The sequence below is a fragment of the Neofelis nebulosa genome, chromosome 2 (genome assembly GCF_028018385.1).
Source record: "Neofelis nebulosa isolate mNeoNeb1 chromosome 2, mNeoNeb1.pri, whole genome shotgun sequence".
Classification (NCBI taxonomy): Eukaryota; Metazoa; Chordata; class Mammalia; order Carnivora; family Felidae; genus Neofelis; species Neofelis nebulosa.
Genome location: NC_080783.1, coordinates 92450409 through 92466081, shown reverse-complemented (window position 1 = coordinate 92466081; position 15673 = coordinate 92450409).

The window sequence follows — 15673 nt, the reverse complement described above, 5'->3', positions numbered from 1 at the left end:
AATTGGCAAAGATGAAGTCAAGCTTTCGCTTTTTGCAGATGACATGATATTATACATGGAAAATCCGATAGACTCCACCAAAAGTCTGCTAGAACTGATACATGAATTCAGCAAAGTTGCAGGATACAAAATCAATGTACAGAAATCAGTTGCATTCTTATACACTAACAATGAAGCAACAGAAAGACAAATAAAGAAACTGATCCCATTCACAATTGCACCAAGAAGCATAAAATACCTAGGAATAAATCTAACCAAAGATGTAAAAGATCTGTATGCTGAAAACTATAGAAAGCTTATGCAGGTAATTGAAGAAGATATAAAGAAATGGAAAGACATTCCCTGCTCATGGATTGGAAGAATAAATATTGTCAAAATGTCAATACTACCCAAAGCTATCTACACATTCAATGCAATCCCAATCAAAATTGCACCAGCATTCTTCTCGAAACTAGAACAAGCAATCCTAAAATTCATATGGAACCACAAAAGGCCCCGAATAGCCAAAGTAATTTTGAAGAAGAAGACCAAAGCAGGAGGCATCACAATCCCAGACTTTAGCCTCTACTACAAAGCTGTCATCATCAAGACAGCATGGTATTGGCATAAAAACAGACACATAGACCAATGGAATCGAATAGAAACCCCAGAACTAGACCCACAAACGTATGGCCAACTCATTTTTGACAAAGCAGGAAAGAACATCCAATGGAAAAAAGACAGTCTCTTTAACAAATGGTGCTGGGAGAACTGGACAGCAACATGCAGAAGGTTGAAACTAGACCACTTTCTCACACCATTCACAAAAATAAACTCAAAATGGATAAAGGACCTGAATGTGAGACAGGAAACCATCAAAACCTTAGAGGAGAAAGCAGGAAAAGACCTCTCTGACCTCAGCCGTAGCAATCTCTTACTCGGCACATCCCCAAAGGCAAGGGAATTAAAAGCAAAAGTGAATTACTGGGACCTTATGAAGATAAAAAGCTTCTGCACAGCAAAGGAAACAACCAACAAAACTAAAAGGCAACCAACGGAATGGGAAAAGATATTTGCAAATGACACATCGGACAAAGGGCTAGTATCCAAAATCTATAAAGAGCTCATCAAACTCCACACCCGAAAAACAAATAACCCAGTGAAGAAATGGGCAGAAAACATGAATAGACACTTCTCTAAAGAAGACATCCGGATGGCCAACAGGCACATGAAAAGATGTTCAACGTCGCTCCTCATCAGGGAAATACAAATCAAAACCACACTCAGATACCACCTCACGCCAGTCAGAGTGGCCAAAATGAAGAAATCAGGAGACTATAGATGCTGGAGAGGATGTGGAGAGACGGGAACCCTCTTGCACTGTTGGTGGGAATGCAAATTGGTGCAGCCGCTCTGGAAAGCAGTGTGGAGGTTCCTCAGAAAATTAAAAATAGACCTACCCTATGACCCAGCAATAGCACTGCTAGGAATTTATCCAAGGGATACAGGAGTACTGATGCATAGGGGCACTTGTACCCCAATGTTTATAGCAGCACTCTCCACAATAGCCAAATTATGGAAAGAGCCTAAATGTCCATCAACTGATGAATGGATAAAGAAATTGTGGTTTATATACACAATGGAATACTACGTGGCAATGAGAAAAAATGAAATATGGCCTTTTGTAGCAACGTGGATGGAACTGGAGAGTGTGATGCTAAGTGAAATAAGCCATACAGAGAAAGACAGATACCATATGGTTTCACTCTTATGTGGATCCTGAGAAACGTAACAGAAACCCATGGGGGAGGGGAAAGGAAAAAAAAAAAAAAAAAGAGGTTAGAGTGGGAGAGAGCCAAAGCATAAGAGACTGTTAAAAACTGAGAACAAACTGAGGGTTGATGGGGGGTGGGAGGGAGGGCAGGGTGGGTGATGGGTATTGAGGAGGGCACCTTTTGGGATGAGCACTGGGTGTTGTATGGAAACCAATTTGACAGTAAATTTCATATATTAAAAAATAAATAAAATAAATAAATAAATAAAAAAAATAAAAACTATGTTCTTATTATAGCATTATTCATGTACAATAAAATCCAACTTTTTTGTAAGTGTAAAATTTTATGAAATTTTTAGACCTTAGATGTTTGCAATGCCTCACTCAATAGTAACATGTGGAATCATCATAATTATTTATGTCTTTTTCTACCTTAAGCTCACATAGATAAATACGTGCATTCTTCCTGGTAAGAATGCAAGAAGAGTTATATGTCCTTAACATTTAAAAGAAAATAACTGTAGGTATTTCGCATAGATCTGGAAGAAAATAAGTGGGAGAGCAATGCAGTTGGCAATATATTTAATGATAATTGGACCAATAGCAAAGCTATTGTTTACAGATAAGCAATCATGACAAAAACCAAGAATATCCTATACTGTACAATTCAATAATACTTATTGGTTCCTATCATTTTTTTCAAAAAATAAAAAAGAAGCAGAAAAGAAATACACTACTTTTGAAGCCAGAGAAAAGGAAATGAGCAAAACTGGGATTTGACCAAATGATTCCTGCCCAAAGTGGTACAAAAGATTATATATAAACATCACAGAGGCTGAATAGTTGTAGCAGATGCTCTTCTAATGGCTGCTGATAAACCATGACAGGCACTTTGACAGTATCTGATACATTTCTCCAAGGAGCCCACTGTTCTCTTTGGAAATGTTGGATGTGAGCATAAAATATATCTCCCCAAATTTCTGAACATGTGTGTTTTAATATTATTTTTTTAATTTTAAGGAATGAATAAATGCAAATACTTTTACTAATTTTCAGTGATAAAGTCTTTTTTTTTCTTTTCTTTTTTAAAAATTTTATTTAAATCCAAGTTAGTTAACATATAGTGTAGTAATGGCTTCAGGAATAGAATTTAGGGATTCATCATTTACATATAACACCCAGTGCTCATCCCAACAAGTGCCCTCCTTAATGCCCATCACCTGTTTAGCCCATCCCCCTACCTACCTCCTCCAGCAACCCTCTGTTTGTTCTCTGTATTTAAGAATCTCTTACAGTTTGCCTCCCTCTCTGTCTTTATTGTGTTTTTTCCTTCCTTTCCACTATGTTCATCTGTTTTGTTTCTTAAATTCCACATATAAGTGAAATCATATGATACTTATCTTTCTCTCAGTGATAAAGTCTTTAGTAATGGGTCTTCTGGTTGGAACTACAAACTTAGATATGTACAGACATCAGGCACGTATATGAACACAGATTTAAGAAAATGAGGAATGGTAAATCACAGAGTGGCATAGACTCATAATGATACTCAAATGTAAAATATGTTTAAAATGTATGGAAATAAATTTTTAAATGAGTAGATAAATTAAAGATAGATAATTAAATAAAAATAAAGTAAAACAAACCCAAGTCCTTAGTTGCTTATAGACTGTAGGCAACCAGTTTAACTTCTAGTTTAGAAAATGATGGGTGAATTCTCAGAAGCTGACATCCTAAAGAAATAGCAGATTATATCCTGAGCCCAATTCCCAACTCAAAACTTACTTACATTTCCTATTTAATCTTTTTTCTCATATTTTCCCTTCCTTAGAATGTTTTTCTTTTTCCTACTTCTCTAATATTCACTCTTTATGCCTTTGTCCCTTTCTTCTTTCTCTTATGTCTCCCTCCCTTAGAAAATATGAATGGAGTAAAGCGTTGTATATATAACTATTCTTATAAAGGTTGAATCAAACTGAATATCCCCAAGTGGCTGATTTCCCTCATTAAAAACCATTGGTGGCATCTCCTTACCTATAGGACTGTTAACACAGAGACAGTATTGCTGACCTTCCCATTCAAGGTCTTCTTCAACTGACCTATACTTACTCTGCAGGCCTCATCTCTTAGGATAGTAGCTCTTCCAGGATCCCAAACCCATGGGGCCACAGCAGCCAGTGAGCATACAATGCATAATACTTACTCCCTGCTACTCATCTGTGTCCCTTCACTTTGCCTAGAACATGCCATGAATATTATAAGTGTTTAATAAATATGAGTTGAATTTTAATTTTTTGTTATCAATTTGAAAGAAAATGAGTTGAAATATTACTATTTCTCAGATAAACAATGTAAAAGCCAATTAAATTAAGTAACATTTGGCTTATGACTCACTTTTTTCTTCTTAATATAAAAATAAAGCTGTTAAAAATATAAAAGCCATCCTCGTCTGCATTTTCATGCCCTGTTGTTTTACTTGTTTGATTAGACATATGGCACTAGGTATCTGATTCTGGCATGTGGTTGATGGGCATGGATAAAAAGTAAGAAGTGAAATAGATTTCCACGGTCAGAAATCGTTGACTAGTTGACTATAGTCCACTTCCATCGCTAAGAGATTTTGCTGCCAATGTTTTAATTATTCTGGGCTTTTCTCCATTACATGAATTTGCTATATAAATTCTTATGCTTTCATTCACATAGTGCACCCTCTTTTTCCTCAAGTCTCTGGATAGAATCTTGCAAAGAGAGTAAACAGACATTTCCTTGACATTTACAAAGGGCTTTGTTTGACCAAGAAGTCCATAATTTAGAGACTAATGAAATATGAAATATGCCACATTATACTTTGAAAACGACCTTGTATCAATGTCAAATATGGACAATGAGTGTTCAGGGAATTTCATGGTTTCTATCCAAATTTTATGCCTACTTCATAGAATATTTTTCCACACTTATATACCCTAATGTTTTTATAGGCATTAATATAAAAAGAACAATTTAGGTTATTTTCTAAAAAATCTAAAATCTGATTTATCTATGAGACACACTTCAGAACACAAACCAATTTTGCTATAGTAATACTGTGTCAATACTTCCTGACAGAAGACAAATGTTGTTATTATTTCACCATTTCTTACCTTTGTAAAAGTTTAGAATTTTACAAAATGACTCTTCTTTACATGTCAAAATAGTAAGTTGATGAAAAGAAAAAAAAAACTACAGCAACTTTTATATCTTGTAGTGATGATGAATGAATAACTCAGGTGTGTTGGTTTATAAATGGTGTACATCCATACTGACAACTTAAAAAACAGTGAATAAAGTTTTAATGAAAAAAATGTATTTTTGTTTTAAGTTTTTATTTTGATTCCAGTTAGTTAACATACAGTGTTATATTAGTTTCAGGTGTACAATATAGTGATTCGATAGTTCTATATGTTACTCAGTGATCATCACAAATGTAGTCCTTAACCCTCTTTACCTGTTTAATCCACCCACCCACCTCCCTTCTGGTAACCATCAGTTTGTTCTCTACAGTTAAGAGTTTCTTTCCTGGTTTGGATCTCTCTCTTATTTTCTCTTTGCTCATTTGTTTTGCTCCTTAAATTCCACCTATGAGTGAAATTATATGGTATTTGTCTTTCTCTGACTGACTTACTTTGCTTAGCTTTACACTCTCTAGCTCTATCCTTGTCATTGCAAATGGCAAGATTTCATTCATCTTTGTGACTGAATAATATTCCATTATATAGTGCTTTTTTTATTATTTGGGTAAATATCCAGTAGTGCAATTGTTGGATCATTGGATACTTTTGAGGAATTGCCATACTGTTTTTCCACAGTGGCTATACCAGTTTACATCCAACCAATAGTACACAAGTGCTCCTTTTTCTCCACATCCTCACGAATAGTTGCTGTTTCTTGTGTTTCTTATTTTAGCCATTCTGAGAGGTGTGAGGTGATATCTCATTATAGTTTTGATTTGCATTTCCTTGATGATGAGTGATGTTGAGCATTTTTTCCTATGTCGGTTGGCCATCTGTATGTCTTTATTGGAGAAATGCCTGTTCATGTCTTCTGACCATTTTTTATTGGATTATTTGTTGGAGAAGTGTATTTTTCATCAAAATCACAGATTTTTTTTTTTAAAGTTGACTCTGACTTGTTTCATTTTTATTTGATTGGATATTCTCCATGATAGAAGATTGAAATCAGGACTATCTAAAAGTCATCAGTCTCTAGTGGTTCATTGGCTGGCATAGGAACAAATGGCTGGGGAATTAGGCAACACTAAAGAAAATTGGGAAAGAGATAAAATTATGCTTCAGGTTTTCCATCTTTTCTTTTCTAAGCTCTTCTCCAGATCTTCTTTCCTATTACTCACCGTCCAACACACACAGAGTCACTTAATATTCTCATACTATTGTAGCCCTTTTCATAAAGGAAATCTGATAAATTCTTTTAGGGTAGATGCTTAGGGATTTAATGTGCTATAATGATAAGAATAATTAGAAATTCACAAAAGAGCCCAAGAAGAAAGACAACGAAGACAATGCATAACTCGTTATCTCTAGGATTTAAGAAATAACTTGGGGAGAAACTTTCTAGAGCTTTAAACTCAAGATACAATGATAAGTCTTTCTCTGAGATGGTTTTCATAAACTTATAAAGAAACAATAGTGTTGGATTCATATTTTTTGTTTGAACTGGAACTTGTGATCAGGACAACTGGAATGGCTTTGGTTTTTTTGGATGTTTTAGTTGGAGTCTCCCAGTAATTACTTGCTTTTTCCAAGAGGATGTTGCACCTAGAAGTTCTGTTCTACTTCTTTCTATCCACCCATTCCTAGTGTTATTCACCTCATTATTTTCCAAAGGCAGGAGCATATTCCATACAATCTTTCTTATCTCCCTATAAGCAATTTTTCAAAATAACTGACCTTCCCAATTCCTTCTGTAAAGGAAACTGATTCCCATGGATCACTGAATTCCCAGGATAATCCTTAGAATGACCAAACAATTATTTTATCAACTTAATTGTTGGTTCCCAAACCTTATATACCACTTTTACTTGTTAATATAATTATGAATTTAATTAGAGGGTATGCAAACTTGAAAAATGACTAAAATAAAATAGTATGAAAATATGAAAGTAAAAAGAGTTTTGTTGTGCCCATAGACAATAAATTGAATGTTTTCCACAGACTGAATAACTGCTGGTCATAAGAAAATTAGATTGGAATAGATAAGGGCAAAAATAACTTACAAAAATTAAAAGAATTTTTGAACTCTGATTGCTTTGACAAATATCTTTAGCTTTATTTTTTAATTTTAAAAATGTGGAACTGGAAATTATGGAAAATACTTTATGGGTATAGTTTAAGCAAGAAATAGAACTCTAATCATGGATCTTAGTCAAAGAAAAGCCATTGGTCCGATATCAAAGAATTACCATATGAATTTGCATTATATGTTAAGTGTTTTATTTTTAAAAAAAAATTTTTTTTTAAGGTTTATTTATTTTTGAGACAGAGAGAGACAGAGCATGAACCGGGGAGGGTCAGAGAGAGAGGGAGACACAGAATCCGAAACAGGCTCCAGGCTCTGAGCCATCAGCACAGATGCCCCACGCAGGGCCCGAACTCACGAACCGCGAGATCATGACCTGAGCTGAAGTCGGACGCCCAACCGACTGGGCCACTCAGGCACCCCTAGTGTTTTAAATTGTTTAAGGTGTATTTGCAATGTTTTATAAGCCAAATTTAATCTTTTGTTATTATTAAAGACCAGTTACTGATCCAATCACCTCTGAAAAATAGGTTTTTATGAAATGTCCATGGAGAAGATTTTTGAATGTTAAACTAATACTACATGCAGTCAGAGCACATGCTATGAAGTTGGGAATGAGGAAGAGGCTGAGATTTAATGAAAGAGTCCACCCTTAACTGGCTCAATGATTCCTGCAATTCCTTCTACACAGCACAAATATTTTTAGAGAACACTTAATATGTAAGAACCTCTAAGAAAGAGAATATACAAAGTGGCAAGTGATTAAGATCAGATTTATAAATGAGGAAGAGACAAAGCAGACCGGTGTCCATTGTTTATATGGAAGTGGTGTCTCAATGGGAGTGTAAGAAGTAAACATTCAGAATGGGTGTTGGTTGTTTATGTTGTGGTTGAGCTGAATCCAAACCTTGATGAAGTCAAAGATAGTCAGCATTCATATTGCATTTAATTGAGAGTCAGAACATAAAATATGTGCTTGGACGAACAAGCAACAAGCAACACTGGAAGAAACACGCGCCCACCAGGAACAAACACCTCCTTCTTCCCTCAACAAGAGTTTTGTAGTTTTCTCTTTTCCAACTAAAATATAAACTCCATGGTCAGGAATCACACCCCCTGTGGCTCGAAAGAAAGTCTGATATATTGATGATGCTCAAAAGTTGTTTATTGAATCATGGCCGGAATTCTTTCTCTATTTTATTAACCTGTCCCCCCCTTCTCTTCTTGCTACCTCTTAGTTCTGACAATGGTCCTCAGACCCCTCCATGGTCAATGAGGACGACAGTCAGAACTAAAGATTCTTGCCCCTTCCTAATACCATGAATTTTTCAGTTATTTTACAACTAGCACTCTGCAGGTTATTAACATTTTTTTGATACTTCAATGGAAAGCATTAGAAAAGCAGATATGAACATTAAGTTATCTTAAGTCAGGTTTCCCAGAAGCAGATGCTTAGACAAGCAGTTGTGTACAAACATGTTGTTAGGAGATGCTCCCAGGAGAAACAGGTAAGGGAGTGGGAGACATCGAGTAGGCAGAAGGAAGAAACTAAGCGAGAGTGCAGTTCAGGTGTCATCCTCGGTCTGATCCCATGGGGAGCTATGAAAATTGAAGTCTGCAGAATATTTTCCCCCTGCAGGCAAGGAATCAGACTTTTGTACCATGTCTTCTCTCCATCATTGTCTATAGACCTCCCCAGGGACTATGTAAACTCTAAGGTGTTCCAGGAAAGTGGTTCCTAAGGGTCCAAGAGCAATCCTGTGAAGAATGTTGCAGTATGAGGTGTGAACAGGTGACACATAGACTGTGGTACAGACACACAAGAGGGATCCAGGGGAGCTAGACAGATCATTAATTAAAGTATTCCCCAATGTCAAAAGCTATATTGAATAAAACACTCATTTGCCACCTTCTGGCCTGATTAGTAAGCTGGGTACATGAACACACAGTGTTCTTTGGGGTTCTGCCTAATGCACCCATCCCCTTTGTGGACTTTTCAGATTTGGGTTCAGACTCCACAGATTTATTTTACTGTAGGTCACCATCATTCTAGGGAATAATATCCAGTTAATTCCACTACACTTTTCTTAGATTGATCTGGGGACATATTTTAGTGTTCCCTCAAAAAAGTTCCTGTGCTAAGATGTGAAAATTAAGATGACCTATTGTTAATGTGCACTGAAATTTGGTTTCCTTCCAATTACTGTAATCTATCTCAAGTTTCACACTGAGCACATAAATGGGAAATAATATTATTTTTATGTCACTGGAATTCTGAATATTCTCTAGAATCTGATATGTGGTTCAAGTTAGATTTTTTTTTTTAATTTTTTTTTCAACGTTTTTTATTTATTTTTGGGACAGAGAGAGACAGAGCATGAACGGGGGAGGGGCAGAGAGAGAGGGAGACACAGAATCGGAAACAGGCTCCAGGCTCTGAGCCATCAGCCCAGAGCCTGACGCGGGGCTCGAACTCACGGACCGCGAGATCGTGACCTGGCTGAAGTCGGACGCTTAACCGACTGCGCCACCCAGGCGCCCCCAAGTTAGATTTTTTTTAAATGACATGTTAAGGATGCCCATCTTGGCATGAACATATTAACATCTGTTCTACTTTTCTCTCTTTTGACATTATTGTTACTATTTATAAGAAGTAACAATTTTGAAAACTGTAATTTTGGTTTTATTTTTCACTTAGATACAAAGTATATATAATGTAATATACGTATAATATTTATATGTTATATTATAATATATGTTGAGGTGAGCATTACATCAAACAATCAATTCACAAACATGCTTTACCAAGAAATAATTGTTCTAAATGTTGTACTCTACAATGAACAAAAAAGTCACAAAGTCCACGTACCTTTACTATTCTATTGTCTTTGTATGGCTATAAAATCAAAATTACTTACTCAATAATCCTAATTATCCTTTTCCTTAGTAAGCCAATATTATTGCCAAACATATTCAAAGAGATTACTTACAGGTGGAGTACGGGGAGGAACTTCTATAAACTGACATGTCTATAGGTGGAAAAGAAGGAGGTTTTAGAAAAATAGCAGAAACATTAACAACTGAGCATGCCTGATGGGCATCCAGTCTTGTTTTGTACTCTAATATAAAACAGCATAATAATAAATGCTCATAACAAACTAATAAAGTATGACAGATTCACTGCACTGTTTATTAAAATTTTGATAGATGTCCTTCAAAAGGAAGTTAAACAAAAAGTGACAGAACTAATGGAAAAAATGTTAATGAAATCTTAAATTTATGAAAGATGTATAAGATCTCTAAACTAAAAACTGCAAATTATTGCTGAGAGAAGTGAGTGAAGTGAAAAATAAAGAATAGTGAAAATTAATGAAATGGAGAGATAAACCTTGTTCATGGATTATAAAAACTCAATATTGTTACAATACTTTGTTTCTTCAAATCAATCTATAGGTTTAATGCAATCTCAATTAAAAACTCATCGGGGCGCCTGGGTGGCTCAGTTGGTTAAGCATCCGACTTTGGCTCAGGTCATGATCTCGCAGTTTGTGAGTTCGAGCCCCGCGCCAGACTCTGTGCTGACAGCTCAGAGCCTGGAGCCTGCTTTAGATTCTGTGTCTCCCTCTCTCTTTGCCCCTCCCCCACTCACACTCTGTCTCTCTCTCCTTCAAAAATAAATAAACATTAAAAAAATTAAAAAAAAAACTCATCAAATATTTTTGTATAAATTGACTATATGATTCTAAAATTTACATGGAATTGCAAAGACCTACAATAGCCAAAAACAATCTTTAAAAAATACAAAGTTGGTTGAATCAAACATGACACTTTTAAGAACATAGCAGAAAACGTGGAAGAATCTTAAAGCATGTTAGGGGAGGAAAAGATTACTTACTAAACAAAAAGCACTAACTGTAAATCAACAACAAAAATAATTTTTTTCTCATATATGAAATTTATTGTCAAATTGGTTTCCATACAACACCCAGTGCTCATCCCAAAAGGTGCCCTCCTCAATACCCATCACCCACCTTCCCCTCCCTCCCACCCCCCATCAACCCTCAGTTAACAACAAAGATAATTAATTGGACTTTATCAAAATGTAAAACTTCTATTGCCAAAATATCCCATTAAGAAAAGGTAAGTGCAAGATAAACTGAAAAAGAATATTTATCTTACATATATCTGACGAAGATCTTGTATCCAGATATGAATCAATAATTAAAATCAAATATCCAATAAAAAAAATGGGCAAAATACTTGAACAGACACCTCACAAACAGATATAGGCATGGCCAATAAGAGCATGAAATAGTTCTTTACATTCTTAGTCATCTGGAAAACAATTTTAAAAAATGAGATACCATTTCACACTCACTAGGAGGCTAATACTAATACTGACAACAGTTATTGGGAAGAACGTATAGCTACTAAAATTTTCATATAATGATTATTTATTTTTGAGACAATGCAAAAAACAGAGTGCAAGCAGCGGAGGGGCAGACAGAGGGAAACAGCAGAATCTGAAGTGGGCTCCAGGCTCTGAGCTGTCAGCCCAGAGCCCAACGTGGGGCTCAAACTCATGAACCGTGAGATCATGACCTGAGCCAAAGTCGGACGCTTAACCGACTGAGCCACTCAGACGCCCCTCAAAATTGTTATATTAAAGACTAAAAGTTATATACAAAATATCACTCTACTTTTATAAAGTTCAAGAACAAGCAAACTAATGTATGGTGTTAGAAGTCAGAACACAAGTGATATCAGCATCATGGCAGCATAAGACATCTCTAATTTTTGTTCCCTCCAACAACAAAAATTCAGCATCCATCCACAGACAAAAATGCTTTTGAAGGAGCTGTGGAATCCGACATATGCCAAGGGATCTGGAGGAGTCTTGCCCTCTTATGTGCAGGGAAATAGGCAGACAGACCTTGGTCCAGGCTGTGGACCCTACAGTGGCCTATGAACTGGCTGCAGCCTCTCTCTCTCTCTCTCAGCCATGCCTCGGGAGCCCCTAGAAAACACTGTCTTAGACAATCACCCATGGTTGAGAGACCCTTTGTAGAAGTTCAGTTTTCCATAGAAGTTACAGCATACTGTTGGAGCAAAAAAATGAGTTTGGACACAGTGGAGTGGAAGGAAGTTAGCAAAGACTGGAGGAGGTGACTTTTCCTTTAAATATGAAAACAGCATCACAGAACTTTAAAGAACACTCTCCACCTCACTGCGTACTAGGTTTGAGAACTGCTAGTCTCAGGTGTATGCACAGCCAGAAGCTAAGCAAGAGTCATTCAGAAGTAGTTTGAAGAATCTAATAGCTAAGTTAACATAGAAGAGATACAGGCAATGAGAAGCACAATTGTGGAAAGTTATAGGTAGAAATGGCTGCCATTGCCCACAGTATAGGAAGTTGTAAGCTTCCACCAACAGAAGCCACTATTCATTCACTTATTCAATCAAACATTTAAAATATTTAATCAGTGTCTAATATGAACTAGCATTGTCCTAGGCATTAGTAGATCTAACAATAAACTCTCTAACATTATGGCACCTATATTGTAGTGGGAGAGGCAGGTACTTACCAAATAATCACGCCAATACATGTATTAATATGAAAGTACTAATATGAAGGGAGTAATGAAGGAAAAGTACATAGGGCTATGAGAGCTCATAACAATAATAGCAACTCCTTATGTTTACTTATTTTTATTTTTTTAATGTTTATTTTTGAGAGAGACAGAGAGTGCAAGCGGGGGAGGGGCAGAAAGAGAGGGAGACCCAGAATCCAAAGCAGGTTCCAGGCTCTGGGCTGTCAGCACAGAGCCCAATGCGGGGCCAGAACCCATGAACCATGAGATCATGACCTGAGCTAAAGTCAGATGCCTAACCGACTGAGCCACCCAGGCGCCCCTCTTTATATTTATTTTTTACAACAAGACTACAAAGCAAATGCAGGATCATTTCTATTTAATAGCTGAAGAATTTGAGACAATGTGAGGATTAGTAACTTGCCAAAGGACACAAAGCTAGCCAGTGGCATGCCAGTTTTCATGCAAGCCTTTTGTGTTCTTAAACACAGGGATACAGTGCATATCTACCTGGTCTGGATGTTCAGGAAGATGTCCCTGGAGAAAAAACAAACCATTGAAACTGAGATCTGAGCAATGGATAGGAATTCCCTGGGAGAAGAGTGTGTGCCAATTCCCTGATGTGATTGGAAGCGTGACAGAGTTGATGGACAAGAAAGCTGTACATTAATTCTATAAAAATTAGAGAAGGTCCTAAGGATTAAACAAAATAGAAAAAGAGATAATATTGACTTTAAAGTTTCATTAGTTTGTACCCTTCCTAAATTAAAACCAAAAGAAAACACCTCCTAAATAAAGAATGAAATTACCTTCCCCATTACCAGCTGTACCTCTTTGCTATTCGGTGGGGGTGAGCACTGGACTACCTTCACTATTCTGAGGCCCTCTCAAACTTCCATCCCAGCACTGTTCACTGATTATTAAGCACTGAGATCGCAGGAGCCCTGAAACCTCTAAGCAGCAATTCTTTTTTCTAAGCAGCTGAGGAAAGTTCTTTTCCCAACAACTGTATCCCATTGTTCCACAAAGACTCCTCTCTAAGAAACATGAAGTAGTTAATTCCCCCTGCTAAACACAGTAGGAAGGTAATACTTTTCTCAAATATCAAATCAGTCCAATTTCATTTAGACTTAAATGATTTTTCTGGCCCCTCTTCATGTAGATACCTCTGCAGTCAATTAGCATTGTCACTTTTAATCTTCTGTAGTCAGATCCTGGTCATTTCCCATTAGGGTTCTATTAAATAGATTCTTACGGCCTGGCTGAACTGACTGCAGTGCAGTATCTGTAGAAAGCACGCTAGCCATCATTATGCAGCTGGCATTTACTAAAGGTTAGATATTACCGATAACCTTAATCACAAATTATGCTACTTTGCCTGAAAATTCACTTCTGGATTTTTTTTTTTTTTTTTTTTTTTTTTTTGCCACAAAACTCAACTGGTCCTAGAATATTCAGGCTATGCTTGGATGGAAAGGCACCTTGAATTATGCATCTCAGTTCAAACCACTTCAAACTCCATGGCCTTTGCCTCAAGATCAGAAGATGCTGTTGCTGTCAGGGGCAAAAGCACCTGCATGTAACTGCAATGCCAGGTACACTACACTAAAGAGGAAGGAAGGATACACTTTCCTCAGGAAAAGACAGCCCTGCCCTACCTTGGCTTTTCTTAGTCCATTGGGTCTTGCAAATAAAATGAGAATGGAAGTGTAGAAAATTGAAGGCAGGTAAAACTTAGGGAAAATTCATACCTTGTAAGTGAAAATATAGGGCAATGTTGGACTCCCTCACAACACAGAACAGATACAAAATAGCCTCCTCTAATAGATAAAGCAACAAGCCAGGTGTCAGAAAACATGGCTTTCACATACCCAGTTTGAACTGCTGCTATGACCTTGAGTGAGTTACATGATTTCACTGGACTCTGGAAGTCCTTGGTTAAATGTAAATATAAATTGGGTGCCTGACTAGTGGCCTCAGCTGATTAGTGTACTATTTCACTGGCAGACTGGGGACAGAGGAGACAAACAGGACTGGCCTAGCACTCTCCAGGTGGGCTGTCCTCTGCAAAACAACATCAGACAGACTGGTCACTACTCCATCCTAGGGGAAGAGAGACAGGGAAGACAGCATGGAGGACGGCTATGTCTACCACATAATTTTGCTGGCAGCCAATCCTAGGAGAGAGAGACCCACAAACATATCCAGCAGTGCAAACTTTCTCATGAATTTTCGGTGCATTTTATCCCTCCAGCCATTGGCCCACTCAAATAAGTTCTTAAGCACTTACTAGATAGAGTCCCTGCCCTTCAAGGGCTTATAGTTTAGTAAGAAAAAAGTCAGGCTGGCTTTGGACAGATGGTACCAGAGGATATTATGAAATCAAGTCTTTACCTTTATTTCATTTTTTTAATGTTTATCTATTTATTTTTTAGAGAGTGTGTGAACAGGGAAGGGGCAGAGAAAGAGGAAGAATCTCAAGCAGGCTCCATGCTATCAGCGCAGAGCCCATGCAGGACTCGAACTCACAAAACTGTGAAATCATGACCTGAGCCGAAATTAAGAGACGCTTAGACTGAGCCACCCAGGTACCCCTACCTTTATTTCAGACCTAAGTCCTTGGTTCCTATTCTAGATCTGATTTCTCCTCAATTATTCCCTTATAAAGTTACACCAATTTCCTCATTTGCCTCAAAGAAATTCTTCATGCATAAACATTTAAAACCAAACAGTAAATAGGACTAGCTGGTATATGTCAGAGAGCTGGTATACTACTGAGTATTTCTGAAGAAGTGTAGTTCCTTTAGGGCATCACATCCAGAGGCCCACTCAAGGCCATAAATGTTCCCCAGTGGAACTCCTGCTGAATCTACTGTAGTAAGTGGCTAAGAGTCAGTCATAATTAATGTATTAGCAAATACTTGTTAGAGAGCTTGAAACTATTTTATTAAGTATTTTTAAGCAAACTTTCTGAAGATATCTGTCCTCTAATCTTTCTCATCAAATTAAGTTTTTTTCATAAATCAAGAAATATCAA